Source organism: Apteryx mantelli, chromosome 1, assembly GCF_036417845.1.
Source record: "Apteryx mantelli isolate bAptMan1 chromosome 1, bAptMan1.hap1, whole genome shotgun sequence".
NCBI lineage: Eukaryota > Metazoa > Chordata > Aves > Apterygiformes > Apterygidae > Apteryx > Apteryx mantelli.
In genome coordinates this window covers 36,481,474-36,497,026 of record NC_089978.1, presented here as the reverse complement: position 1 = coordinate 36,497,026, position 15,553 = coordinate 36,481,474, and positions in this window count along the sequence as shown.

The following is a 15,553-nucleotide window of genomic DNA, read 5'->3' as shown; positions in this document are numbered from 1 at the left end:
GGAAGTCATTATTTTTAACTGAGAAAGAAAATCTCGAGATATTTTGGTAACCCCCAAAATTTTTGTGATCAGAATTGAGACTGATATTCTACTAGAGCATCTTCTTAACCATTGGCTTACCCATCTAGCATCTTAGCAAGACAAAACCGTCACTAATCAAGTAATGTTACAGTACTCTCCCCAGATGACTCTCCCTCAAGTGCTACCGGAAAGGCTGCCCAAAACAGTTGGGGAATCCAGTGATGCTCACCGAGTAGTACCAATACAGTTGTGTCAGCACAGGGTATGGTCCATAGCCGTGTCAACCGAAAACCTTAACTAAATATAGGCACAACAACAGAACAACTATTTCCAGCCCTGCTACTCCAGCAGAAGAAAATAGTTAATATATTGGTAAGAAGCTGGTGTAGCTGGCATTGGTCACCACACTGATACATGATTGCTGGTGCAGCTCACTTCCCACTAAGCACTTTGCTGGCTTAGTCTCTTGGTGTCCTCATATATTTATACTTCAGCTTGTAGCAGCTTGGTGATACAATGGGTAATGCAAAATTTTAAGGTGCTGGCCTCAACTGTCCACAGTTTTATTGTCTTGGGTTGTTTCTATTCACACAGCAAGCTTGCTTAACCTCATCTGGACTGCTTGCATAAAGAGAGATCCCAGAATAGAGATTGACAGAATCTGGTGCAGGTAACTTAAGCTTTTTGAAGCTTGGTGTTATAGCTCATGTTAAATTGTAAGAGAATTGTGTTTAGTGAGTCCCTCTACTTGGTCCCAAGAGCACCAGGCTCTGCACACTACAGTGGCTCCCGATTAGCAGTGCCTACATAAGGACCAGAGAGGTCCATCAATTCAGTGATAGTTTTCTTAATGTTTTCTTAGATTACCTAAATGGGACTTCAGTGAAATTGAGGTGCCTAAATCCAAATATACCAATTCAGCGGTTACTTAGCCCTGGAAATAGCTAAACTCAGTAGGTGTTGAAAACACTTAAGAAAAAATTAGTTCTGCTTCCTGGAAAGCCTAGATCTGCTCCAGTTGGCGAGCTCAGGCTGTCTCCTTTTATATACAGTCAGGATTGAGAAACAAAATATAAGAACAACTATGGGCCCTGTAAGCCTCTCCAAGAGATATTCACAGAGCACACCTAACACTGACCCGATTCAAGTCCTCCCAGAATGCACCCTGATGTCTCTTAGAAATCTGGAAAATAAGATGCTGAGGGTGCTCTTCTTCTACCCAATAGCCTGATGGCTCGAGCAATCACCCCAAATGTCAGAGAGAAGAGTTCGTATACAAATATTGCCTCTTAATTACTCCTTTATTATTCCCTTTTCTGTCCCTTCTCTCCGGACTCATGAATAAGATGTTTTTTCCTGCACAGTGTCTCACAGTGGATCTCTCCCCACCTTATAAGCCTATCACCTGGTAGTCATGTCTTTTGTGGCCTTGGATTCAGACACTCTCTGATAGAGCAATGAACAAACCTGGGTCTTTCACTGCTTGGATAAATGCACTAACCAGGAAGCTACTGTGTAGGAGAAAGACTCTTCCTCACTTTCCAGATGTCTCTTAAAGCGAAAGAAGGAGCCTTGTTGCATTCTTCAAGAAAAATAAAAATTGACACTTGGATAAGCCCATCCAGGACCCCACTGGCAGATGGAAATGTTCCTCACTGTAACCATGACATAGTTACATGAGGGCTGTAGGTGGGCAGGAATTCAGGCACTGCAGAGTCCTCCACTGCACTTTGCTAAACAGAGGGTCTAGTCAGCTCTCCACACCGCGGACCACCCTGTGAGGAACAAACCATTTCCCAGGTACAGAAAGGCCAAGCAGCTGGCTATGTTTGAGACCTCTGGCTGGACAAGTGAAAGTTAGGCACCAAAACACCTGAATTTTAGAGCTTCCTCAAGATCTTGTCTCTGACGGTGGTGCACTGCAGTGCCACAGACTGGGAATTTTGTAGCAGCTTCACAGTCATTAAAAAAATGAAGGATTTTGTTAAATTAAGCATGAGAATGAATAATGTGGACGTGACAGTGCACCCTCTGTTATTTATTTGACTTTTCTTTATCATGAGATATATTTTATATAACTGATCTCTTCCAGATCAGAACAAGACATATATTTCTGTACAGCAAACTCAGTGACTGCCTCACCAGAACTGCCAATGATGTAGCACGCAATGGGAGGACCTGGTATCCAAGAAAAGATTAAAGTTTAGTATTTCCTGAACGACTCTGCTAAGAAGTAAGCATCAAAAATAGACTGCTTTGCTATGTGAAATGTTAACTTTCAGCTGCAGTATTAATCCACTGTGTGAATGAAGCCATTCAAATCCCTTTAAATGAAAACTATAGCTTTAGGCTGTCTGTAGTCTCAGGAAACTTTACTCACTTAGAGATAGTTTGATTTTTTGGAGCTTTCTTTTCTGTTTGTTTGTAATGAAAGCTAAAATCCTGGGTCACAGTTCTGGGCCACATTGTAGCATCCCCAGCAAGTTATTTAGCAGGACGTTACACCGTAAGCAGAGCCATGCCCCCTTACAGACCAGTCACCCAGAGCAAACAGAGAGCCAGTACTGAGCTGAATTAGCAAAAGATCTATTTAAGAAAACATGTCTAGCAACTGCTTTATCAAGCATATGTACTCTATTCATTGCTGTGCAGCATTAACATGAACACATTATCCATGCAGAGATCATAAAATGCACACGAGCACTGCAGAAGCCAGGAGATTGCTAATTTTTCCTTCTTTACTTTGCAAAATCAAGACTTCATTCAGGATAACCCTGCCGTCTAAAATCATTCCAGTGATAAGAAAAAATAGAGAAAATACTCCTCTCAGTGATCCAAAGGACAAAGGGGCATCAAATAACAGAGGGAATTTTCAGAGTAATTAACAGACATCAGGCACATGACCTTATTTCAGATACAGGAAAATCTGGATCACTGAAGGCAGATGTATTATATTATACATGAAAACACATGTTTAACTACTGTTAATAGTGACATAATCTAACAAGACAGAATACTTGGTCCTCTGGCTATATTGATCCCAGCAGGCAAACTCCCAGAGCCAGCTCGCCCTCCTCCGCTCCAAGGGATGGCACGCAGTGGGAGAGCAGTCACCACTTCCACCACCCAAGGGGCCACCACAGGTCAGCTATACTCCAGAGCACCTTCACTGAACATGGGGCCTCCTCCTCACCCTTCCCATAGCATGTTTCCTTCCAGCCTGCAAGGGACTGGTCAGAGCAAACCCTTTGGACCATCCCAAAAGATTCCTGGTCTCTGGCTTCCCAAATCCTGCCTCCAGTATAACCAGGACAGAGGCATGGTGGGAGAACAGGGGCTGGGAGTCTCAGGGAGTAAAGACTGCTTTGGAGGGAGGGGAGGATCCTGGCAAGGAGCCTTTCTCCAGGCTTCCTCACAGAATAGAGCATCCCAGCTACAGTGTGTGGAGTCTGAAAAGGGTGAAATGGATGAAAACAGCGAGTGTATGAATGTGCTGTGAGCGAAAAAATATCCCTGCTCAAGCATCAGATGGCCTCTCTGTCCACAGCTTCATTTCTGATTCAGGGAACCCAAAATGCACATGGACCAGGAGGTTAATCTGGAATAACCTAGAATATCCTGAAGCCAGCAGCTGCATCTCCTTGGGGCTGACAAGGGACAGATTAGCCTCTCATTGCTTTCATTATCTGGATTATAATGAAAAGAAAGGAAAGAGGGTAGAGGCAGACTGTTAGACATTTCCCCACAGACTCCCCACCCAGATGTTAGACCGGCTGGCTGTCAACCCCACACAGAGGCTTTGCTGCCAAGGCCAGGACTGATGATGGAAGAAGGACCTGGAGATGGAGAGATGGCCATTACCTCCCTCCACGTCCAAGATGGAGGGAAAGGGAAGGAGGAGGGAAAGAAGGGGATTTGTCTATCAAGTCTTATGTGCCCATCAAGTTTCATCCACCCATCAGCGCTTCCAGAAGAGAAAGAGCTGCACCGTTTGCTGGAAGTCTCTCATCACAAACAGCAGGGAACTGACCATGATTTTCACAACCACTCTGCCAAAACAGACCGAATGGTCTCGAGCATGACCCAAATTCCCCATAGCAAATGCCACTCGAGGTACCGCTTTGCAGAGTCCCATGTCTCTGTTGGTGCCCTGTCCCTCAGGGTTTGGAGAAGGCCTTCAGCCAGCTGCACCAGCTCTTGCCAGCACCTGCTCTCAAAGCAACCATTGCAAAAAGCAAGGGCACTTCTCTCCTCGTGGCCCTTTCCTCCTCTTCTCCCCCTTCATTCCTTAGCTTCATTGCTCTTATTCCAACCATTTTTCCATTCATTGCAACCATTTTCACATTCACTTTTGATCTCCAGCTCAAAGCCAAGCCTGCTCCCAAAGGGCAACCCCACTGCCTGGCTGGGAGGGCTCATCCTCTCCAGAAACCCTTGGAGGGGCCGATGTGGCCCACAGGGGTCTGTGGGACTACAAGCCGCAGGGCCACAGTGGCTCGCACCTCACATGGCATCTGCCCTGAGGTGTTGCAATACCATATCCCTCCCATATGGCTCTGCACAGCCCTATCCCCACCTACATCTCACATCTTCCTCCTCTCAACTCCACGACCCATGAGCTGTCACCAGGGCCTTCCTCAGAGAATGTTTTATCCTTCTTCTGTGGAATCTTTTCCTTCCATTATCTGATTTGTATTTAAAATAGGCTTCTTGTAAAAAATGTACTTAATCCACCAGACAGGGCAGGAGAGAGAGTTCAGATAAACACCTGCATTTGAGAGAGAATACCTCTATCTTCTGGTAATCCATCATATTCTGGACCACATTCAGGGAATTCAGAAAATTCTCCTTAGGAGAAGTCCTTTGTGTTTCTAAACTGAACTAAACTGAACCAGCAGTTCCCTAAGGTAAGGTCTTTCCACACCCCTGTTCATCAACAACGTATTGGAGTACTTAGCAGGTAAACAAAAAGCATTATGGTCAAATGTTTCTCCCTTCTCATTTCCAAAAGACAGCAGTCTGTCAGCAGAAGATTTTGATTTACATAACCAGCAACTAGCAAACTGATAACACAGAACAGCCAACATTGATAAATAGAAATTAGGACATTTACCAGCTTTAGCATGCTTGAAATGCTGTGTTGTCTCTTTAAAAACAATGAAAACTATTCTGGATAAAATATTTTAGCATATATTATCTCCCCAAGAGAACGGATTTTTCTTCTTAAAGAAAAAAACCCTCACTAATATTAAAATGTACTGAACCTGATAGAACAGAATGTCTCCTTTGAAGTTGTTTCAATCTTTTTAAATATCTAAAGGACCTAAGCCACACAGGGCTTGCACGTTTTCAGCTTGGAAAAAAAAATCAAAGCTTTCTCCCCTTTTTTCCCCCATGCCCACCCACTTGCCAGTTATGGGAATTACAAAAAATCAGTGTCTGAAAGAGGTAGGGTTTTTTACACTTCTGTAATTATGCACTGGATTTATTCATTTGGGGAAAGGGACCAGGAGGGAGGGGGGATAGAGGAGAGTTATATTTCAAGAGTTATATGCACACTTCCATCCTGGATCAAGTACCAAGGACCAGGTGATTTTTCATAGAGGTAGCGACACACCTCAGCTTAATAGCTCAGCTCTGATTTGCTCAAGCAATCGACGCTCCTCATCTTCTTTATTAGTCTCTCTATTTATCTGCCCAGCAATGAGTTCCAGCTCCTGTAGGCAGAGAACAAGCCAAGAATAGCCAGATCCAGAACTGTGAAAGATATTCCTCCAGCATCATCTGGCTCCTTGGCAGAGGCTGCAGGCAGCTGTACTAACAGCCCCATGGCTGCCTCTGGGTATGTCATGTGGTCACGCTATAGTGGTACTGGCTGAACATCTTTGTCTTCCTGGACACAATTTTCCTTTGATTCACCTTGAATCTGAGATCCATTATATGACCATTGTCTCAGATTTGATAAATAAGTACTTTTTTAATGACTCCTCGTAAAAGATAGCTAAAGTGTCTTATTTCTGCTGTCATACTTTATAAATCTGCATATTGCCTTTAAGGACCATTCACTTTGCAGTACCAGATATACTTTTGCGGCACTTTTCCACAACAAATGAGCAGGATCTTTTCTAGTTGATTTGTATCACAAGGGCTGGAATCGCTCGCTGACTAATAAACAAAAAGACTGAGAAAAAAGACAGGGAGAAGGTGACCGGATGACTACCTCAGAACTGCTCTGAATATTAAGTCTACATCAGCCATTCCATAATTTCCAAAACATATTCCCTTAATTTTTTCAAGAAAAATACAAAAAAATTAAAGAGGCAGAGAACACTGATATAAAGAATGTAATCATACAGGTCTACCACCTTGTCCTTTCATCTTCCTTCCGTTCTTTCTTCCTTCTTTTCTTCCTTCTACAAGAAAGATCAGTAAAAGCTCTGTGTATGTTAACTACAAGTGTAATCTATAAATATCCTGTCTTAAAATATTACTCATATCACACTGTTGCACAGTCAAATGGCATCGGAAACAAAGCACTAAATGCAACATAAATTACATCAGCATTTTATCCTGGGCATAAATTATCTGAACTAAACAAAATCTAACTTTGCTTTTACTAGTTCAGCCACTGTTTCCATTTAAAATGCTCTAGGTCATCCTTAAACATAAGTTTGTCCTTTCAGTTGATCTTTACATTTAAATTAGTTTAATAATTCATGACATAACAAGCATTAAAATATAAGCATTTACTACCTAAGGAACTAACAGTTTGTCAACCTCAGCAGTAGATGTGACACAGCTGAACATTTGGATCAAAAAAGAGCATATTTCCATGTACTGTGACTGATGCAATTGTATACAGTCATTTATTTGTCTGCTCAAAGTTTCAACCCTGATACTTTTTTCTTTCTTATTGTATTTGTCTAAATCCAATTCTAAGTTCTCCAGGGCAGCAGTCTGTCTCCTCATATGTTTGCAAAGAACCACGTACACCTATGGCACTTTATAATAAGTAATTTCCTATCTGCTTTTGATTAAAGAGGGTTTTCAGGTGAAATATTGTAAATCAAAATGGACAGGCTAGGCGGACAGCTCACATTACCAATGTTATTTCATTGGACATAGTGTCCCAACACAGAATGGCAGCCAATGTGCTATGTACAGTATGAGTTTACCTATATGTGCAGCTCTAAATGTTTCTCAGAGCCATCCTACAGCCATTCCCTATGTCCTGACACCATGCCCCGAAACAATGCATTGTGCAGCATAAAGGAGCTCTCTATTACATGCTTTGTATTGCAATATGCATTCGCTTGTAAGAGTGTCTATTGCATTTTTCAGGGTTATTCTTTGAGACCAAGCCAGACAGACTGTGGAGTGATTGGAAAGACAAGAGTGCACAGTCTAGATTGGAGGTGGAATGAAAGTGGGATAAGCCACAGATGGGGGAGGAGAGAGATAAGACAAGAATTGTTATATTAATAGGATCGCCTGGCAACTCGCTTGAGGCATGGACACAGCCAGACGGGTCTATTCCCCATTTAATGGTAATTGATTTGTGCAGGTGATATAGCAAAAACAAGAGTCCAGCTGCATGATACATGCATGAAGAAAGCTCCCTGCGTGCTTAGGATTGCCATATTTATGACAGCAGAAGGGCATGCAATAGCCCTCTGGGGAGCAGGCCCCAGCCCATGTCTTTGCCTGCAAACCAGGATACTGGGTGCTAGCCTGTGTGCTAAGGTGCCCACTGGTGGGCAAAAAACTCTCCTCTTCCAGAAACTCAGCCCTCTGCACCCCATTGCTGTCCCCTAAAAGCAAAGCCCCCTTCCCTCACTTCTTCCCCCCCAGATCACTCAGCGCCCCACCATCCTGGCACAGAGACCAGAGTGTCTTTTATACCATCTCAGTGCTCAGATTCCCCAGCTGCTCCAAAACCACAGCTTCCAGCCTCCCCCCACCCAGCTTTGATTGCCCCAAAGCCTCCAAGACCCCAGCATTTCCACCACTTCTACCCATCACCTCCCACCCTCACCCCTCACAACCTGCAGTTCAAACTCCCTAATTCTCCCCAACCTGGAACCCCAGACCTTCCATCTCAGTTTTCACCTGCCAGGATCTGCCCACATATTCCTCCACAGTCTTTCGCTTTCAAATCCTCCCACCAACTCCCCTCACCACTCAGTCTTCCCACCCAGTCCTCCCTCTCCCAATCCCCACTCTCATCTTTGCTCACTCACCCCAAATTTTCCCTGCCCTCCATCTCCCTGCTCTGTTATTCCTGTTGCCCCAGACCCTATAAGGAAACTCCAGCCCACCTCCTTCCCTCATATCTGCCACACTGCTGATAGCTCTGACATCCCATGAGGGCAGACCTTCAGCTTCCCCCACAGGATGAAACCCCACAGCCCCTTTTCTCTACCCTTTTCCACTCTGAAAGAGTAATTCTGGGGAAATTCCCATTAACAGTGACCTCACTGAAACTTCAGGCGTTTGGAAGAGTTTTAGCATATTTGCCAAGCAAGTGTGTTGGGGAGGGTAGAGACAAAAACAAATAAGTAGCTTTGTTTTTTTCATAGAAGTGTCTCTAAAGGACCTAATTGTAAACAGACATTCCCACTGCCCTCTGTGGGGAAGTACTACTATACCCCCATTTCAAGTGTAAGAGAAGGAGATGTCTGGTCCAAGAACACAGAGAAAAGCCAAGACCTGGTGGCACAATTTAGATCTTCAAACTCAAATGGTACATGTTAACCAAATTGTGTCTATGGGTCATTTTTGGCTGACCAAAACAAGTTCCACACAGCTCTGCTTCCTGGCTCACTTGGGTCTTCAGCCTTTGAGCATCAAAGGCTTCAGTGCTATCTGAAATGCTAACACCACGTTACTGAGACAATATAAGGGAGCCCAGCACAGAGGTTCAGTCCCCATGAGGGGAAGAGCTGAGAAGGTTTATGGTTGCAGGGAAAAGGAAGCCAAGAAGATCACTGCATACTTGGAGGACAGTGAGCAAGGAAGTCATTGGGCAGCTAAAGTTTGTTGTTTAATCACTGATCTAAATCCCCATCATGCCACAGGCAACATGCATACAGGGCATACAGAAGAGGCTTTTGCCTCTACAGACGTATATTTCAATGGCTATGACACCCTAGAGAACTGCATTGGAAGAACGTTATTAAGACTGTAAAGTGAAGCACTTAAACTAGGAAATATGGGGCCTAAGGTGCCCTTTGCAGCCCCAGTCATGCTGTGATGCAATCCTTATTTGCACAGTCGAGTATTATTTCTCCACTCGACTCCTGCAATACTCAGTAGACAAGAGAGCTGTCATTTCCTTCAGTACTGTGATCTGTTTCCTTGCTCCATGCCACAGTTTCCTCACACTATTCAAGTCCTGTTCAGGGCAGAAATAATAATTTTCTTACAGACTTTCCTGTGGCCCTCCCCACTCTTAACTTAGAGTGATTCACAGAGGTTAATTATCTTATTTCCATAATGAAGCTGTGAAAGGAGGGTGTATCATTAACCCCACATTACAGCTTGTGAGCTGAGGCACAAAGAGATGCAGGTCAAAAGTATCCACTAATTTTGCATGCCTAAGCTGAAATACTCAAGGCCTGCTTTCTCCTCACTTTTGGGGGCCTGACACTGCAAACTCAATAACGTTCTGTGCATAACTGCCTAGATTTTAATAAACAGTATACTGAAAAAGCAGAACTTCTCCAACCCTGAGTTGTCCTCAGGGTTGCAGGCTGTAGATCCACCACACAGACAATCCCTGTCTGAGGAAGCACAGAGCCAAGAACAGTGTTGGGTTATCATGTCCAACCTTTCTTGAAACCAAGAGAATAAGGGATACTTGGCTAGTAGGTTTTACAGCTATTTCCTAATAGCAGAGGAATAGTCCACTCTATTCCACAAATATCATCAGTACCAATGCAAGTTTGTGGCAGAGCAGGGAAAAAGATACTGTGACTGAAACAGACTCTTCTGATTTTTCTCACCCCAAGCACCTACTCCTTCTTCATTCAAAACCAGGAGCTTCTTTCTCTATCTTCCTGAGACTACAGAGAGATACAGATGGCTTTCAGGTCCCTGGATCTGCCCAGGCCTGCACTTACCACAAAAGCCAGTCCCAGCTGATGCTACAGCATGCTCAGGGCAGGTAGAATTTAAAGGAGATTTAGCTGCTAAATCTCTGCTTAACATCTGCAGGCTGCAGGGTTTCAGATGCATGGCCCAGTTTGGTTGAATGTTCACAGGAATGGCAGAAGTCACTCACCTGCTTTAACAGGGCATGCTTCCAAGTCCTCAAACCAAATCATGAAAATTCCATGGTTTAAAAAAATAAATAAATAAAAGAACAGAAGAGAAAAAGAGGAGAGCCTGGATGTTTATCCCACAGGCAAAACAATCATAAAAAAGCCTAGGATAAATTTATCCTAGCCTCCTTTCTGAAGATAGCTGAACTGCTTCAGCTTAAACTTTCTCTTAAAAAAAAAAACCCAACAGCCTAAAGCAGGCACCCAGCATGGAAAATTTCAGCCTAAACAGTTAATAATTGGTGAAGTATAAGCAGCTGGAGACAGTCCTGTATACAATGTAAGTATTGTTATAACACTCCCCTACATACAGAGCTGTGGCCTTGAGTGCCTTTCCCCAGCGCACCCGCTGCCACTGCCCCTACTCCAGACTCATGTTGCTGGCCACACATGCCAATGCAACACCAGTTTCTCACCAATTTCTCAATTTCTGCTTTATTCAGGGAAACACAGCATAATAAACCCAATATAGGGGAGTTACTTACCCAAAACCTCGAATCCAAGCTACAGCTGGCCTATATGTATGTGCAGTCAGTCCCTTATACTTAGTGCTCCCAGTTGTCCTTATCTACTGTGGGTGTACCATATACTTTTTAACTGGTTAATTACTCTATCAGTGAACCGAGCACACAGTCTCCAGTCATTAGCGAGAGCATCATGTGTTCACATCGTGTTATGTGTCTTGGAAAGCTACATCTGGATATGGTACGTATTCCCTTTATAATGCCAGGGGTGTCTTGCGCAACCCCCCCTTACTCTTTTGATGGACTGTAGACAGCTTGCTCATTAGTCTAGTACCTAATTGCTTATCAGTCACACTCTCAAGCTCCTCATTACTTCACTTACACAGCTACAATAATTAGATTTCACATTTCTTTAGACTCTCATGGCATTGTTTTAGCTGATTGAGGAGGTGCTCACATAATACACATATTATAAATTATCTTCTATAATTATCATATTCATTATAATATATTTCACACATATATATACATGCATAATAATGCTGCTGAGGCAAACTCAAGCCTCTCCAGTTATAAGTGTTCAAGACTATTCCCTGGCTGTGCCTTTGATGTTCCAGGAGCATCTCTGAGCGCTTATTTGTCAGTTTTAACTTCTGTGAGGCTTCACCCATCAGTGACCCTCCACTTACAAACCATGCCTGGCTACATCATTTTCTACCTCTCACCCCACTACGGCATACCTCTACCACAAAACAAAGCTTTCAGATCTGCTCACTGCAGAGATGCAAATTCTTTTAGGCAGAAACATGAATTTGGTGTTTAGTACAGCAGCAAACAAGAAAGTCACCTGAGCCACCAGCTCTTTGTAATTTTGGATAATGCAGATTTTATGCTCTTTTTTGCCTAATTCGATGAATTTCTTCAGCAATTCTTTTCTAAGCCTCAAGCTCTTCTGTGAGGTCATTCCACACATTTATTGCTGTACTTAAAAAGTGACAACAATTCATTTAACTTTTCAGAAGAGGATTCTGTGTACATTTGGGCTAAATGATTTTTCTCCTGGAGATCCCATGTGAAGTATGTGCTGGTTTCTGTATTTCCATTCAGTTCCAGATGTAAAACCTACTGACACTGGGTGGCTTGCAAAACCGGGCACTTCCTTTTAAAGTGAATGAAATAACTGATTCTGACAGACAATTAAACTTACAAAGGCAGAAGTAATTTCCATCAAATTAGAAAAGGGACATATTGTCATAAGTTACATCTTTATAGGTAAACTAAACAGAGCTGAGGGTGGTGTGTTTTATTCACTGTTATAGGTGTAGCCATAGAGACTGCATGTGGTTTCCAGATCACCTTATCACTTTGTTGTGTCACACATATACAGATGCAGGTGGAACGGGTGACATTTGGGGACTCACTAGCTATATTCTAAAGATGGGCAAACACCCAGCATGGGATTATTGGGAGGATGTGTCCCTTAGTCATGGAAAATAATTCAGCTTTCCTTGGCTCTTCCCTGGGCTGCCACCGGGTCCAGCTCCAGGTCATGGCACCCAGCTCCTGCCCTGCATCGTGCTTTCTCAGTTAGGCCTAATCAGTGAATTGTAAACTGAAAATGAGCAAATACCATATATGAAAGATGAACAATGAGTATGGGAATGTTTTGTAGCTCTGGAGATCAAAGTCCTGTGGAGGTCAAAAAATGGCAGATTCAGACAAAAATCTTGATGGGAAAATTCTTCCCTTGACCTCATAAAGCAGTCTGATCTGATGCAGAGCAACACCCCAAACTGATGAAATGCAGCCAAATGTAGTTATAGAAAACCTTAAAGCAAAGGTCCTGGGTAAAATATTCAAGAGTACCTAAATGATTTAGGAACCAAATTTCCAATAGTCCCCAAGCTTCTGAAAAGTTTGCTTCTTGTCTACTCTGTATGAATACTTAAGATCTTTCCAAATTTCTTCAGCCAAAACATCACCCTCTTTACTGTTGTGTGCCATTTGCCTGCTTTGCTCTGCCCCAGAGCTTGCTGCATCTCAGGCAGTAACATGTAGGTAGTTTGAAACTAAAAATGGCCCACAGAAAACCATTAAAGCCGTCCCCTTGAAGATGGAGAGGTTTAACTGTGAGCCCCACCTGCAGTTGGGAAAGGGAGATGATCCCAAAGGCAGGATGAGGGAGAGTGGTCCGATGGATCTCACTGCCACTTTGCTGTCTTCGGTCCCAGGGGACTCCTCGCCATGCAGAAATAAAATCTTGGGCTCAGCCAATGCAGGTTGCTTGCATACAAAAGTCCCAAAGTTAAGCTTTTTAACTCAGAAGCTGGTCTGACCTCTATTGAAATCAGAGGGACCGACTTCCGGAGCCGTCATCTCAATTGCACACATTTCCCGTATGTGGGAAGCGCAAAGCAGGTGGCGGTGGCAGGAAAGCAGGGCAGCGATCCTGCTGCTGGGCCTCAGCCCTCAAGCCCCAAAAGCTGCAAGCTGCTCCTCATGAGCAGCAAGCGGGGGACAGGACCTGCTCAAAACGGGGAGCTTGACCACCTGCTTCAGCGAGGGCAGCTTTCGAGGCAGATATGGCAGCCCCGAGGCATGGGGACAGGTGCCAGCCTCCTCTAGTGTAAATAGCAGAAAGGGAGCATGGCAGCAAAGATGATGAGGAGCTAGTCGTGCGGCTTTGCAGCCCTGGGAAGATGCAGGAGGGGATCAGCAAGCCAAGCAAGCGAGCACACTTCTGCTTTTCCCAAGGGGAAGCAGTGGCTCCTGCCAGCACAAGTCTGGAAGGTCCAGATGGAGGCCTGCACAGAGCGGGATTAAGGTAAATATGATCCAGACCCAACCAACAAATTCAAGTGCCAATGGCTCCCCAAAAGCCTTGGCATTGCAACCCCCATCTCTCCTTGCCAACACTCCGTTTTCCATGTCAGCTTCAAAAATTATGGCTCGCTTGTCTCCCTTGGCGTGGACTAGCCGAGCAGCAGCTCTAACCTACCTCTGCATGCTGCAAACTGCATTTCCCAGCGCATTTTCAGGTCTACTACAAGGAGAGCTGAAAGGGCTGTATTCAGGGCTCGAAGCGCCGAGGTGTGACACGGGTGGAGAGGCGCAGTCAGAGGCTGGTCCCACCAGCCCTGAGAGCACCGTGGCTCCCCAGCGCCCATTCTAGTGTCATGGGCAAGCGCTGAGCTCCCTGCTCAGCCCCTCAACATGGCCGGCTCAGCGGCCACGGTCGCCTGCCTATTCGCCGGCAGTAAATAGAGCACATTGCCTGGCAGGCAGCCAAGCACAGCAGCCGCCTGCGTCCAGGCGCTCCCTCTGCTCTCACAGTGTCCTGAGCAGAAGTGACACAAGGCACGCTCTCACTCATAGTCTGCAGCCGCTCAAGAGGCTGGGAGGAGAAAAGACTTAGTCCTGCACAGCTGGGGGCTCCGACTTTGCAAGCTGAGGCATGACTGAGATGGAGGACAGGGAACGAGAGGGGAGATGGAGAGATGAGGGGGAGGAAGGGACTCTGCTCCAGCTTAACGCGTGAGGCTGAGTCCCTGCCTCTCTGTTGCAGTTTGTACCCATGCCACCCCTCGCCATAATCATCTTGGAAACAACCAAGAGAAGTCCCGGGCCCAAACTAGCCAAGATCATGCAAAGGCCCCCCAGGCCTGGGCCACGTAACCAGCTCAAGGATCAGAAGCTGTAGCGCGGTGCCCAAGCTAATTAACCCTACTGTGACGTGGGGCTAATTAGCTCGAGCATAGCATCATGCTAATGCCACTTTTCTGTTTCCAGGATCCAAACGAGGATCATTCTGCAGTGCCTCCCCCTGCCACGTGGGTGTTATCAGCTAGCTCAGGGATACCCCAGTGCAGCATGGCATCCACGGATTGGATAAAACCCAAAAGTGCAGGCTTGAGGGGCAAGAAATTACTCAAGCAGGACAGGATTCAGCGAATCCTGACAGCAGGGAAGCAGAGAAATAGGAGGGATATTTTTATTGCCCCAGTAACAGTACACTGGCATGTATATAACTACCCTTATATAAGAGTATGATCCTGCTAGGAAGGACTTAAGAAATGGGAGGAGGGAGATAAACCCTAAGGAATGACATGGCCTTGTTTGTTTAGTGCAGTACCAGGTGACATTCTCTAACCGGGGCAGTGGAAAGACACCCAGGAGGGGACCTTGTACACCAAATAGTTTGGGAGCTGCCTCTCAAAGAAATCAGTGGAGCCCATCGCAACAGACACACATAAGTGATCGCAGGGGAATGCACATCTCTGTGATAGCTTCAGACCCTCAAGGAGGAGAGCATGAATGAGGCCCAGGAGGAAAAAGGAGCCGCCAGATGTACCAGCCTGGAGACCTTCAAATTGGTACAAAAGACATCTCAAACTGGTACCAAAATCACCCCAGCTAGGTGAATATGGGAATAGCCACAGAGTGGTAAGAACAATTCTCGTGAGCAGAGAAGCCACGTGGCTCCCCTGTTAACTACTCTGTCCCATCCTAGCTGATCTGAGCAGACCTTGAGCTCTTGAGACGGTGGGCATTTCTTCTGAAGAGTCGCATCAGAGCCTGCTGTGAATAATCATTCTGTTACCCGCACCCCCTAAAACCAATGTCACCAAGGCAAAACAGCCAAAAAGGACCTATGTAATAAATCTTGTTCCTTCTGAAGGACACCTCTGATCTAGTAACAATCTTGATCATGGGCAACAACAGGATCTACACTGTTGTGTCTGTCAT